Here is a 13,678-nt window from a genome sequence, read left to right on the forward strand (position 1 = left end):
AGTATCTAAAAGGTTGAATCATGGCAACTGGACCAAAATTTGTTAAACTTGAGATGTTTCACTTCCCACCCAGGAAGCTTCATCGGTCAAAATTAAAAAAAAAAAAATTAGTTAGGCAGAGAGTCAGAGACATGTATTGGGATAGACTATGTGCAGATGCAAGTAGTGTGGCTTTTATAATTGACAGATGGAAATTTTGTGAATGCACAGATTTTCTAAGTGCCGTCCAGGATTTTTTGGCATGATACCAAGTGTGCTGACAAACACTGGAGCCACTATGGCTGATTTATGCCGTAACCTTTCAACTTTGATTTTCAGATCTTGATACTTTGTGAGCTTATCCATTTTTTTTAACTTTGATTTTGTCACATCTATTATCCACATGTTTTTCTTTTCAGTCATAGTTAAATCTGGTGCCTTATGAGCCAAGACTTTTATCAGTAGTTTGGGGGGAAATTCCATAATACAGGGAGTGCAGAATTATTAGGCAAATGAGTATTTTGACCACATCATCCTCTTTATGCATGTTGTCTTACTCCAAGCTGTATAGGCTCGAAAGCCTACTACCAATTAAGCATATTAGGTGATGTGCATCTCTGTAATGAGAAGGGGTGTGGTCTAATGACATCAACACCCTGTATCAGGTGTGCATAATTATTAGGCAACTTCCTTTCCTTTGGCAAAATGGGTCAAAAGAAGGACTTGACAGGCTCAGAAAAGTCAAAAATAGTGAGATATCTTGCAGAGGGATGCAGCACTCTTAAAATTGCAAAGCTTCTGAAGCGTGATCATCGAACAATCAAGCGTTTCATTCAAAATAGTCAACAGGGTCGCAAGAAGCGTGTGGAGAAACCAAGGCGCAAAATAACTGCCCATGAACTGAGAAAAGTCAAGCGTGCAGCTGCCAAGATGCCACTTGCCACCAGTTTGGCCATATTTCAGAGCTGCAACATCACTGGAGTGCCCAAAAGCACAAGGTGTGCAATACTCAGAGACATGGCCAAGGAAAGAAAGGCTGAAAGACGACCACCACTGAACAAGACACACAAGCTGAAACGTCAAGACTGGGCCAAGAAATATCTCAAGACTGATTTTTCTAAGGTTTTATGGACTGATGAAATGAGAGTGAGTCTTGATGGGCCAGATGGATGGGCCCGTGGCTGGATTGGTAAAGGGCAGAGAGCTCCAGTCCGACTCAGACGCCAGCAAGGTGGAGGTGGAGTACTGGTTTGGGCTGGTATCATCAAAGATGAGCTTGTGGGGCCTTTTCGGGTTGAGGATGGAGTCAAGCTCAACTCCCAGTCCTACTGCCAGTTTCTGGAAGACACCTTCTTCAAGCAGTGGTACAGGAAGAAGTCTGCATCCTTCAAGAAAAACATGATTTTCATGCAGGACAATGCTCCATCACACGCGTCCAAGTACTCCACAGCGTGGCTGGCAAGAAAGGGTATAAAAGAAGGAAATCTAATGACATGGCCTCCTTGTTCACCTGATCTGAACCCCATTGAGAACCTGTGGTCCATCATCAAATGTGAGATTTACAAGGAGGGAAAACAGTACACCTCTCTGAACAGTGTCTGGGAGGCTGTGGTTGCTGCTGCACGCAATGTTGATGGTGAACAGATCAAAACACTGACAGAATCCATGGATGGCAGGCTTTTGAGTGTCCTTGCAAAGAAAGGTGGCTATATTGGTCACTGATTTGTTTTTGTTATGTTTTTGAATGTCAGAAATGTATATTTGTGAATGTTGAGATGTTATATTGGTTTCACTGGTAAAATAAATAATTGAAATGGGTATATATTTGTTTTTTGTTAAGTTGCCTAATAATTATGCACAGTAATAGTCACCTGCACACACAGATATCCCCCTAAAATAGCTATAACTAAAAACAAACTAAAAACTACTTCCAAAAATATTCAGCTTTGATATTAATGAGTTTTTTGGGTTCATTGAGAACATGGTTGTTGTTCAATAATAAAATTAATCCTCAAAAATACAACTTGCCTAATAATTCTGCACTCCCTGTATTTTAACCTCCTTTCTGTTTAATCTGCCTGATTTTATCCCTGGTAGGAAACACCATCTTAAATTCAGAGTTATTTTCCTAGCTTGCAGAGGAAAAACTTTTTTTTCACCATTTTCCATGTCCTTGACTTACGATCACAATTGAACCCCAAATTTCTGTTGTTAAGTGAGACATTTGTTAAGTGAATTTTGCCCCATTTTATTACCTTTCTTGCCTCAGTTGTTAAGGGAATCTCTGCAGTTGTTCATTTAGTAATCCTGTCGTTAAGTGAATCTGGCTTCCCCAGTGTCTTTGCTTGTCAGAAGTCTCAAAAGGTGATCACATGATCTTGGGACGCAGCAACTGTCATAAATATTGAACCAGTTTGCAAGCATCTGAATGTTGATCACATGATCGTGGGGATGCTGGAAAGGTCATATGTCTGAAAAATGGGCATAAATCACTTTTTCCAAAGCCGTTGAAACTTTGAATGGTTACTAAATGAACTGTTGTAAGTTGAGGACCAACTGTAGCTCTTAAGACAGACTTTCCATTTTAAAGTTGGAAATAGAATAGCTTTATTGTCATTGTGTAGCTAAACGAAATTAAATGCACACTACACACAAGTAAAAACACAAATAAAAACATATATTACATATATGCATCCTTTACATTCTATTTTTCATTGCACTGCCCCTAATATTGCACTTCAATGTTGCACTACTATACAGTAGTATTTAATATGGTTACAGTTCTGGGATAAAAACTATTTTTCAGCCTGTTTATCTGTTTTTATTATCCTATACTGTCTGCCAGATGGTAAGAGTTCAAAAAAGAGTGTCCGGGATGAGATGAGTCTTTAAGAATGTTTTGAGCTTTCCTAAGACAGCGGGAACTGTACAGTTCGTTCGGAAGGGAGGGAGGAGAGGGCAGCCAATAATCCTCTGGGCGATGGTAATAACCCTTTGGAATTATTTGAGAGGAAAAAAGTTTCTCTTTTTTAAAGGGAATATGTATAGGAATATCATCCTGGTGTTTTTAATCGGGAGCTCTGCTTGGCAAAGCCAATATACCTTTTTGACTGGGTTCCCCTGCAAGGTGAAGTGGGAACAGAAAAATTTCTGTCATTTGTCAATTTTTCCCTTAACTAGACTAAAACCATTGATATTTATGTTTTTTTCCCTTTCCTGCCAGAACTGTATAGCAATTCTGCCTTTTTGAAGCTTATATTTAATACTGATAATGGTTTCTCTCTGTTTGAAGAGCTGTCCCCTCATTACACTTTTTAGTATTGCTCTTTCCTTTCTTCATTTATCAGCATTATTAAACAAAGGATAGAATCAGTAGTCATTAATAAAATAACAGGGTCATTCTGAATACATTTATTATTCTGCTTACTATTAAAGGAAAGAGCTGTGCTTTTTTTCCCCTACCAGAGCCAAAATTGCTATAATAAAAATTGATCTTTTGTACTACATTCTCTGGGGTCTCATTTATTCTAAGATATCATGTAGTACACACTGACCTATTTTTTAAATTCATTATATAATTTGTCTTCCATGTATAAAACTAGATAATTTCAGAAGTGCTAAGGAAAAAAAATATGTCTTTTTGTGGAGAGAAAGGATTGTTTTGATAAAAATCTAAGTAACCATAAAGGTAAAGTCCAGAGCCAGTCTTAGTCTTTTTTCTGTTCAAACAATGAACAAACTTCTCAGTGATGCAGAGCTGAATATTTTAAAATGAAAGAAGATGCAAAGGAGAGCAGAGCCTATCATGAAGCATCTATTAGCTATTTAAAAAAAAAACTACATCCAAAATTCCACGAGTCTTAGCGCCAGTCTAATGATTTTGATTTCTTGTCAACTAATGTAAACTTTAATTATTCTGTTACAAACACACATGTTGATTTGAAAATTATTCCCCAGAGCTGGTACATTACTAAAAGAAAAGTGTTGGCCCTTAACTTTAGGCCGATCATGCTGTAAGATTAGAAATTGCTGTTTTTGTGTGTTTAATCCAGTATCTTCACATTAATGTTAAAATTTTAAAAGAGCAATATTTGAGAGCTTTATTGACATTATTTAAGTATGTGTAGTTATAAAATAGTTCTTAACAAGTTGTAATGCCTTGCTTTCTGCTACAGTGTTTCTATATGGGAGAAGTATTACGAATTTACTCTCAATAGTATTTCCATTTAATTGGGTTAAAGAAGAATCCTAAAGCTGTTTTGGTGCCTGATATCTGAATCAGTTTGAAGCCATAGTTTCATTAGGAATGCATTTACTTATTCATTTTTCCTTTTGTATCAACAAGTTATTAATTTATACTTTGTTAATTATTTGTATTCACCAAAAGCTTAACATTTCTGAGATGTGGTGCCAAGAGTTCTAAAAAAAAAGACTTTCTGCTCATGGGACTTAATTTAATTTATATATTCTATTGTTCTTTATACACAGTAATTGGATATTTTGTTTGTTTGATTTTGTGGTGTGCGTGTGTGTGTGTGTGTGGCCCATCTGCAAAGCTGCCGAGGAAGGAGAAGCGGGATACTGGTTGGGTGGGGGAGCGGCAAAAGCGGGGGGGGGAGAGAGAGAAACGGCTCCGCCTTTGGTTCCCCCTCCTAAAGCACAGGGGCGCTAGAGAAAGTTTGGAGTTGGGTAAGGAAGCGCAAAATTCAGGAAGGAAAGCGGGGCGAACGGGAGAACCGGGAGCATTGGGGGGGGGCGGAGGGGAGCGATTACTGTCTCGCTACTAAAACGAGGGCTGGCCACTCCGCAGCCTAGGAATGCTAAGAATGCGGGGCGGCCGCCGGCAGTGGAAGGCAGGAAACATCGGGGCTTGAGATCTCGCTTTCCCCCCCTCTTCCTCCCTCTCGTGCTTTACATACACACACACACACACACACACACACACACACAAAAGCACAGAGAGTTCCCCTTCCCCCTTGTACAGGAATGAAAGGCCCCCCGAAGGAAGCCCGGCCTCTTCACCGCACCGATCCGCTGAGGAGGTTCTTTCAAGCAGGAGACGGGCAGAGCAAGATAGCCGAAGAAGAGACTCCTCAGACGGCGCCGTCTTTTTCTTCCCCTCCAGCTTCTGGCTCTGAGCCCCAGTTCGCGGGTCTGCCTGGCGGCTTTGCGCGAAGCTTGCCGGGGTCGTTTTGAGATTTACACGTGTCGTTCGCAGGGGGGAAAGGGGTACCCGACCTATTCCCCCCCGTTGAACGAGCCAGGGGAGGGCAAGAGCCTCTGCGGGCAGGGAGGGAGGAGCGGCGAGAAAGGGATGTTTGGGGTTTCTCGCCAAGGGGTGTAAGCCGAGGAACCCCGAAAATCGGTTCGAGTAGAAAAGGAGGAGCTTTGGCAGGGAGGGAAGTGAGGTTGGAAAAGCAGGCCGGGCGAAGGAAGGGAGCGGAGGCGGCAGCTTTGCAGACGGGCCGCGGCAGCTTTCCCAAGAAGCGGCGCCGCTGCCTGTTCGCGCGGAGGTACGCGCGCACCTCTCCAAAGGTTTGGGGAGGTGCGCGCGCACCTACGTTCGTTCGGAGATGTGCGCGCGCACCTCTCGGAATGGGCAGCGGCGCCGCTTCTTGGGAAAGCTGCCGCGACCCGTCTGCAAAGCTGCCGCTTTTGGCAGCTTTGCAGACGGGCCGCGGCAGCTTTCTCAAAGAGCGGCGCTGCTGCCCGTTCGCGCGGAGGTACGCGTGCACCTCTCCAAACGGGCGGTGCCACTCTCCATTTGTAGAGGTGCGCGCGCACCACTGCCCGTTCGAAGAGGTGCGCACACGCCGGGCGGCTGGGAGCCGCAGGAGACAGCTCAAAGAGCCGCATGCGGCTCCGGAGCTGCAGGTTGCCGACCCGTGCCCTATAACATTGTTTGAGATCATTTGAGAAATTAAATATTTTAATAGCCAAAGAACAGTGATAGAGGCTTATGAAATCATATGCAGTATGAAAAATTTGAATAGGAAGATACCTTCTTTCATAATTTTAGAATTCTCCATTGAAACTAAGTGGGGAATTCAGGACAATGGGGGGGGGGAAAGGGGGGCTTCTTTATGTACATAAATAAATGGGAGAGACCCTGTCAGGAGATGTGGAGATGGCCATTGACCTCTACTGTATAGCATTAAGCTTGATGGGGAATTAGATTGATGGGGGCATGATTATGTCCTAGATTTGTCACAGGAATCTAGTTGGCTACCATGAGTCAGAATGCTGGGCTAGGCCTTTGCTTTGATTGGCCATCGTTCCGTGAATCGTTAACCCCACGATACATTCAAAATGCCTGTTCAGATTTTCCTGGGTATTGCTCAGTTGTGGAATAGCGAGCAAGCCCTCACCTTTCCCATTCAGCTTAGCTCTCTGCAAACCACTTGATTTAGAATCTTCCCCTCTCAAGCCTGCAGCACACGTTGGAAATATTTATGCATAAAGACTGCCTGCTGATGGTAATCCTGCTGTAATCAGGGAGATTTTTTTTTCTCCTCAGTTGATGACATCAATAGGGCTAGGACAGGGGTAGGCAACCTTGGCTCTTTTAGGACTCATGGACTTCAACTCCCAGAATTCCTGAGTCAGCTATGCTGACTCAGGAATTCTGGGAGTTGAAGTCCATGAGTCCTAAAAGAGCCGAGGTTGCCTACCCCTGGGCTAGGAGCTGAGACCACTCCTCATATGCTGAACTGACCATGTTAAATGGTAAAAATTGAACAGGGTTATTGTTGGAATGCTATTTAAAATTAGTCGTTGCAAATTAAGCAGCTTCAGGTTTGTGTGGGTTTTTTGTTTTTAAAAATAACCATTCCATAAGAGCAGGGGTGTCAAACTCAATTTCATTGAGGGCCGCATCAGCATTGCGGTTTCCCTCAGGGGGCTGGGTGGGTGTGGCCTGGGTGGGTGTGGCCTACTGGGTGGGCGTGGCTCGAGTGCGTATGGCCTACTGGGTGGGCGTGGCCAGCTCTACATCGTTCGCATCAAGGGTGCCTATGGGGGCCTGGGCAGGAGTGGGACAGATCTGAGGGTCTCTGGCAGAAGGAGGGTCTCTGGGCCAGGGCCAAGGCAGTGGGGGCTGTTCCCTCACTGTTTCTAGGATGGCTTCGCGGGCCACATGAAACTACTTCGCGGGCCTGATCTGGCCCCCGGGCCTTGTGTTTGACATGTCTGCATAAGAGACATATTGTTGCTGAGTTGATAACTAGGGACAAGTCAGAATTCTCAAGCTTAGCATCGTGCAGGGATACCCCGTCATTTCTGCTTGATCTTTTCTGCCAGCAGGTGTAGCCAAAAAAAACAACAACCTATTCAGCTCTCCTCTCCTCTGCACTTCCTTATCATTATATGTACGCCAGGAATTCTCACACATCCCTTTTCTCAAAAGCAAAAATCAAGAAATATAGTTCTTGGTTTATTATTCTTGCCTGTTTAGAGAGAGGCGGCAGCAAGAATGTTTTATCTGATATCATTTTAGGTGGGTGATCTTCAACTCTGCTTCAAGGATGAAGGCTGCAGGGAAGGAACAAAAGTGAAATGAATAGGGTAGACATATATGCAGAGCTACATTTTTTTTATTTCCTGAGAATTTTGGGATGTTTTAAGCTATTGATGGAGTCACTGAAGCAGTAGGTGTGAGCTTAAATGGACTCCAGAAGATGGTAGAGGACAGGAAGGCCTGGAGGAACATTGTCCATAGGGTCGCGATGGGTCGGACACGACTTCGCAGCTAACAACAACAAAGCTATTGATTGATTAACTATGTGACATCAAGTTATTGTCAACTCAGGCACTATATAGATATTCTCCATATTAACCTACAAGCCAGGAGACTCTTGTTTTTCTATGCTGCCTTAGGCACAAAGCTTGGGGGTGTGTGTGTAATTTTGAGTCAATCATTCTTTCTCGGTGCTAGGAAGAAGGCAAGGGCAAGGCGCTTCCCAAAATCTTCCCAAGAAAATAATGCATTAATTGTCCAGGCAATTTCCATGAGTCAAAGCTGACTTGAAAACCTATACACAACAAAAAATGCAACCACTTATTTTAAGAGGTTCCATTTTCAAAACAGCAGGAACATATATTGCTGGGTTTTGGCAGTGGCTGTCAGTGAGATTTCCAGGGGTTGCAAAAAAGCTTTTGGAATCAGAGCCATCCCAATTTGTCAACCTCTTTAATTGGCAAACATACACTCCCTCTATATTATGCAAAATCAATCAGATGTTTTTCAGAATTTTTCTGTGTCCCTCAAGGGAAGGTTGAATTCTATAACTGGGAAGATTTAAAGAGCATTTACAAATTCAATTATAGCAGACAAGATAATAAAGTTGCTTTTGGACTGGAATGTTTTACTGTGTATGAACAAGAGCTTTTACCAAGAAACAGAACACTGTATCTCCTTTTTTCTGAACTGAGCAGAAAACAAAACCCTTGCAGTGTTTTGTCACAAATGTTCCAAATTAGCTGTATTCCAGTGCGATAAAAGTTGAATTGTTTTTAGTGTTTTCAGGCGTGGAATGTTTTTAAAAAAGAGCTTTTTTGTTGTTTGCACTCCAGATGAGGTGACAGTCCATACTTACTGCAATTGCAGCAATGTACAGAAAATTGGCTCAAGGAATTATAAAACATTAAACACATTAAAAAGTGTCCATAAATAGCAAAATCAGTTAACAAAAAAATCTTTTAGAATTCCTGCACATTATCAAAAAGTTCAATGAATAGTATTTAAATCTACATTTTTTTAAAAAAATACTATTATATTTACAGCTCTAATAATATGTTTATTTGTTGTACTCAGTCTTCTTTAACTTGTAATTTTTTGCCTTTTATTCCAGCCATAGAACAAAACCTTGTTAATTTCAAGTTTGGAATACTTATGACAGCAGTTCTGAGGTCAACTGTTCAACCTGAGATGTTTTACACATCCCTAACTGAAAATGGCCTCCTGGAAAACTGGTTGCTTGCTTATTTATTTATTCATTTGACGTTCATTTAAATAACAAATAAATCAATGCATATGGTTGCTCATAAATCATGCAACTCTGTGTAGCTAATTTTTAAAGCAGTAGGAGAAAATATCAACAAAAGTTAAAAGCTAAAGACAGTCAACAAAACTTTTCAATGAGTTAGTAAGTAACCCTTCCAACTCCCAGACCATGGAGCATGTCCAGATCTTCACTGCCTTGCAAAAGGCCAGCGGGATATGAAAATACTGGACATGGAAATGGAAAATGCTAAACCATGTCTCTAGTTTTGAGTAAGCTCACAGGTTATGATCTCTGTAAACATTTATTCAGATAAAGATAATAAGATAATATTTTATTGTTATTGTAAGATATTAACATACATTATTCCAGAAGCCACATAAATAATGAATGCAGTTTCATCAGCTTCCTTTAACTTCCTATTTTAAAAAAAGATCATTGGTTTAAGCAGCCACAGTTTTAATTAATAACTGGAATAACTGGAATTTTGGAAGATGCAATAACTTTTAGGTCAAATAGTAGACTAAATAACAAACGCTTCTATTAAGTAAAATGTTAAGAAGCACTTTGTAACATCAAACTTGCTTTTAAAAGATTGCTCAGTTTTTGAAAAGTTTTCTTAGAATTGAATCAGTTCAAAACAGTAAAAGGGTCTATTTTTCTCATAAAACAGATGTGTAATATTTTAAAGCTGAGATCATGTAAGTTTTCAAGAATTAAAAATAATGGAATTATACGGATTATCCATTATTTTCCATGAGTATCTTAGGGCATTAAGTGCAGATATTAAAACAGATTTCTATGCAAAAAAGGATCCCAAAACATGCCAACATTTTTGGTAGGAGTAAAGAATCCTCTTAAGTCCAAAAGAAGATGAATTCTGAAGAAGCTAGAAACTGAAAGTAAGATGATTGCCCAATGACAAGCTGAAAGTATGAAAAACAAAATCACCCTGCTCAACTCAGTAAAACTTACAGGATGCCATTGCAATAAAAAGGGTATCCTATTAGTTCATTGAAAATAATCTTTAAGAATAAATGTTAACAAAGCCTCTCAAACCAATCTTAGTGTTAGAGTTACTGTTAATCAAATTTATTTTAACCCTAATATTAAAAAAATGGACTGGATATAAGTACAAATCTCAGAGCTATGAAATTTTCCTTATAAAGAGGAATATGAAAGTTCAAGATTAAAAGTCATAAACAAATTATACTTGTTTAAATTGTTGCTACAACCTATTAATATCAAATCTGTCTTGAAACTTTTAATAAAATAAAGTTTGGAATATAAATATTCTCTCTAACATATCAGATATTACTTGAATATATTACAGCCTTCTATTCTGTCCCCAATAGTGTAATTCTTTTAATGTTTCAATTATACAAGACAGAGATTTTAAGTCATTGGCAAAAGAGGAGTGACATTTCACATAATACAGTATCACATTAGTGAGGATATGAATGAGATGCACAAGTAATAATTTTTAACTTTCTCCTCTGAGAAATTAATTTTAGCTAGTAGTTGCCTTAAAAATGTAAATAATTCAGTTTTAGTTAAATGTTTTAACAATATCCCATATAAAAGACAGTAATAAACAAAGCAGTGAGTTTTATAGGAGTAAAGCCTTAACTTTTAATAACATCTGTATTACATTAAGTTATTTTATATATATGTGTGTATATATATATGTATGTATATATATATATATGTATGTATATGTATATATATATATATATATATATATATATATATATATATATATATATATATATATATATGTAATTACCACAAATCCAAGAATAGAAATTGGACAGTGGAGTGTTATAATCTAAAAGAGGAAACAAAGTTTGATTCAGATCATTCCAGCTATGATATGGTTTGCTGACTTAGTACATAGATACTGAAAACAAATATGGATTTGTTCTAGAAAAGTGTGATCCAGCCATATATATTTAGGACTGCCGCACTTGGGACGGGAGGGGGGAAAGGCTATGGCAAAGTTGTGTCTGACTTGGCGACTTTATAGGCAAATGCTCTCCATGCTACCCTGTCAAGCACAGCTTCTTTCAATTTTTGGTTGTTCAACTTTGTATCACAGTTTATTTATTTATTTATTAATGGGACTTATATCCCGCCCTATCTCCCGAAGGACTCAGGGCAGCTAACAACAATAACATATAATAAGTACAGAAATTAAGTTATCATGCCACCATTTTCTTGCCCCTTCTTGTTCCACTAACCATTGCTAGCATTTTTGCCTTCTCCAATGAATTTGCATGCATGACATGGCCAAAGTAAATCAGATGTAGTCTTATGATTTCAGCTTCTAGTGATGGATCTGGTTTTATGCAATTTAACAATTTAAGCAGTAATTTACGCCAGCACCACAGTTCAAAGGTGCCAGTTCTTCTTTGATCAGCCATTCTTAAGTGTCCAACTCTCACACCTATACATCGTTATAGGGAAGATTATTGCTGTAACTAACCTGCTTTTTGTTTTTATAGCAATATCTCTGCTTTTCCAGATCTTATTCTTATTCTGTGGCAAACTTAAAAAGCATATTAAAAAGCAGAGACATCACCTTGCTGACAAAAGTTCGTAGTGGAGGAACGTTGTCCATAGGGTCGCGATGAGTCGGACACGACTTCGCAGCTAACAACAACAACAATGTACGGCTGTGAGAATTGTACCTTAAGGAAGGCTGAGAGTCAAAGAATTGATGCTTTCAAATTGTGGTGTTGGAGAAGACTCTTGAGAATCCCTTGGATTGCCAGATCAAATCAGTCGATCCTAAAGGAAACCAACCCTGGCTGTTCTTTGGAAGGAGAGATACGAAGCTGAAGCTCAAATACTTTGGCCATCATATGAGAAGAGAGGACTCATTGGAAAAGATGGAAGGCAAGAAAAGGAGCAGGGGATGGCATTGGATGAGATGGTTAGACAGCGTCATCATCGCAAAGAACATGAATTTGGGCAGGACAGTGGAGGGCAGGGAGTCCTAGTGCGCTGGGCTCCATAGGGTTGCAAAGAGTTGGACACAACGTAGTGACTGAACAACAACAAAACATATTGATAAAATCAAATCTGACACTATTTATCAGAAGAAATACAAATCTTGAAAAGATAAACTTTTATCAATTTAGAAAATTGAATTAAAGTTACAACATGCCTCACGTAGTTTATAGGTCTCTTGTCAATTGTTTAGCCTACAGCTTTAAGCACAGTCTGGAACTTGTTTATACTTACATTTCAAAGTGATTTTTAGTTATGTGGGAAATAGAGGTTCTTAAAAAATTCTCTAGATATATAGCAGGCGAGAATTTTCTTTCAGCTTGGAGCTAAAAAATGACAATTAACAGTTTAACATTTGTCTCTGCAAGTGAAATATAATATATGGAAAAGGGAGGTTGACTATTTTCTTGTTTCCTTGATGTGAAGGCTTTTCCTTATTGAAAGATATCCAGCTGAGAAGTAAAAAGGCATGTCATACCCCACTTGTCACACTTTTGCTGAACTTGGCAAGTAAGGCACCAGGAAGTGAATCAGAGAAGGGGGGGGGGGTTGAATAAAATTCCACTTAGATATGGAAATCGTTTCTATCATTAGAATCTCTAATGAATAAAATTGCAGCAAGTTCAGTGTCCCAAAGAAAATAAAAAATAGGTAAGTTTGACAGTTTCCTATAAATTTTGGCAGCAGTCGTGTAGCTGTCTACTAAGCAAAATGAATAATAATAATTAACATGGTAGGAACTTGTCATTTAATTAGTGGAACCTAACACCATATAATGTGTTGAATGATTTTGCTATCAAATAGTTCTACCCATGTTGAGGGTAGAGAAGCTTATACTGTTATTGTGAAAGCTGAACAACAAAAGGAATTAATATTACTTCAAAAGATCATCCGATTGCTATAATTTCCTTATCTGCAATGCATTCTCTGTGGGACTGTTTCCAAAGATGACGCAAAAACTTTCATTGGTCCAGAATAGGGTGCTCATTTGGCACTGAGGCTATAATTACTGCTTTGGTCACTGTCTGCTTTTCAGCCAGTACAGTTACTGGTCATTACAGAAGAAGCCAATCCTAGATATTTACATCTGTCCATCCCAGCAAGATTCAACCCACCTTCTACATTTTTTAAGAGGGAATGCTAAAAATGAAGGGAATGGGGGTAAGCCTTGAGCCTTGGTGGAGCAGTGGGCTAATGCCCTCTTAAGTAACACCAGCTGCCTGCAATTAGTGCAGGTTCAAGTCCCACCAGGATCAAGGTTGACTCAGCCTTCCATCCTTCCCAGGTAGGTAAAATGAGGACCCAGATTGTTAGGGGCGATAAGCTGACTTTGTAAAAATGCTGCTGGGGGGGAGGCGAAAGCCCTAATAAGCAGGCATATACATAGAATGATGGCTATTGCTAAGCACATTGATTTGTGCTTCTTAGGTTGTAAGCCGCCCTGAGTCTTCGGAGAAGGGCAGGATATAAATGGGGGGCAGGGAAAGCCAGTGATGCATCTCAGTGACTATAGCCACAGTCTGACTAGTCTCCTGAGATGTAGAATGTCCCTAACCTGTTCTTTAGGAATTATTCTGCACAACAGTCAAGCAGTAAGGGTCACATGGGTTGCCTTTAGGTATTTAGGGGTTTTTTACATTTTATATTTTAATGTCATTGTTTTCGGTTATTGTGCACCACCTGGATAA

At 39.8% G+C, this 13,678-nt stretch overlaps 1 protein-coding gene across 2 annotated transcripts in view; it reads left to right on the plus strand.

Annotated features, from left to right (window-relative positions):
• The window catches only part of SLC44A1 (solute carrier family 44 member 1), a gene marked incomplete at its 3' end in the record, with an annotated part of 82,617 nt that overhangs the window by 38,418 nt on the left and 30,521 nt on the right, over nucleotides 1–13,678 (plus strand). The gene's annotated exons all lie outside the window — the stretch shown is intronic.

Source organism: Vipera ursinii (assembly GCF_947247035.1).
Source record: "Vipera ursinii genome assembly, chromosome: 2".
NCBI lineage: Eukaryota > Metazoa > Chordata > Lepidosauria > Squamata > Viperidae > Vipera > Vipera ursinii.